Source organism: Etheostoma spectabile, chromosome 10 (assembly GCF_008692095.1).
Source record: "Etheostoma spectabile isolate EspeVRDwgs_2016 chromosome 10, UIUC_Espe_1.0, whole genome shotgun sequence".
Taxonomy (NCBI): domain Eukaryota; kingdom Metazoa; phylum Chordata; class Actinopteri; order Perciformes; family Percidae; genus Etheostoma; species Etheostoma spectabile.
This window is the reverse complement of record NC_045742.1, coordinates 24,953,539-24,954,826: the sequence shown is the minus strand read 5'-3', so window position 1 is coordinate 24,954,826 and position 1,288 is coordinate 24,953,539. Positions and strand designations below refer to the sequence as shown.

Genomic DNA, 1,288 nt, shown 5'->3' with positions numbered 1-1,288 from the left:
GATGTTTTTTACAGTGTGTTCTGAGGAGAGGCAGCTAGCAGGTAGTGAGGAGATGTTTTTTACAGTGTGTTCTGAGGACAGGAGGCTAGCAGGTAGTGAGGAGATGTTTTTTACAGTGTGTTCAGGGGACAGGCAGCTAGCAGGTAGTGAGGAGATGTTTTTTACAGTTTGTTCTGAGGACAGGAGGCTAGCAGGTAGTGAGGAGATGTTTTTTACAGTGTGTTCAGGGGACAGGCAGCAGCGATAGTGAGAAGAAGTTTGTTACAGTATGTTCTGAGGACAGGAGCTAGCAGGTAGTGAGGAGATGTTTTTTACCGTTTGTTCTGGGGACAGGCTAGCGCAGATAGTGAAGAGATGTTTTTACAGTGTGTCTGAGGACAGGCAGCTAGCAGATAGTGAGGAGATGTTTTTTACAGTGTGTTCTGGGGACAGGCAGCTAGCAGGTAGTGAGGAGATGTTTTGTACAGTGTGTTCTGAGGACAGGCAGCTAGCAGGTAGTGAGGAGATGTTTTACAGTGTGTTCTGTAGGAGGCAGCTAGCAGGTAGTGAGGAGATGTTTTACAGTTTGTTCTGAGGACAGGCAGCTAGCAGATAGTGAGGAGATGAGATGTTTTTACAGGGTTTGAGGACAGGCAGCTAGCAGGTAGTGAGAGAAGATGTTTTAGTGTGTTCTGGGGCAGGCAGGCAGGTAGGTGGAGATGTTTTTACAGTGTGTTCTGGGGACAGGCAGCTAGCAGATAGTGAGGAGATGTTTTTTACAGTGTGTTCAGGGGACAGGCAGCTAGCAGATAGAGAGGAGATGTTTTTTTACAGTGTGTTCGGGGACAGGCAGATAGCATATAGTGAGGAGATGTTTTTTACAGTGTGTTCTGGGGACAGGCAGCTAGCAGATAATGAGAAGACGTTTTTTACAGTGTGTTCTGGGGACAGGCAGCTTGCGGATTGTGAGTAGATGTTTGCTGTATGTGACAAAAAATGGTGTAGCCCAAAAAACGTGTGACATCGCGTAGATCACCTTTCAGTATTTCCAAAAGATTGGTATGCGGACCAATGCTGGTCAACGAGCGATCCTTGGTGGTCCGCGAGTAGATTTGGTAAAATGTCATGCTTTTAATTTTAAATTAAAAAAACTGTCTCAGAAGGTCAGCCAGCCACCTCAAACACTTTTTTATGGGGTAAAATATTTGTCTTGTCAGTCCTCGAAAAGTTTTAGAAGCACTGCCAAAGTTCATCCCCATACTCCTCTGTCTGATCTCTGTGTGTGTGTGTGTGTGTGTGTGTGTGTGTG

General features: G+C 45.7%; 1 protein-coding gene and 1 long non-coding RNA gene across 4 annotated transcripts in view; both read left to right on the top strand.

Annotated features, from left to right (window-relative positions):
• The window catches only part of piezo1 (piezo type mechanosensitive ion channel component 1 (Er blood group)), a 134,191-nt gene that overhangs the window by 40,626 nt on the left and 92,277 nt on the right, over positions 1-1,288 (top strand). The gene's annotated exons all lie outside the window — the stretch shown is intronic.
• Positions 911-1,288, top strand: part of LOC116696475 (uncharacterized) — a 12,794-nt gene continuing 12,416 nt past the window's right edge. The window contains exon 1 of the long non-coding RNA XR_004333738.1: positions 911-1,021. This is a non-coding gene — a long non-coding RNA (uncharacterized LOC116696475). The remainder of the gene's footprint in view (positions 1,022-1,288) is intronic.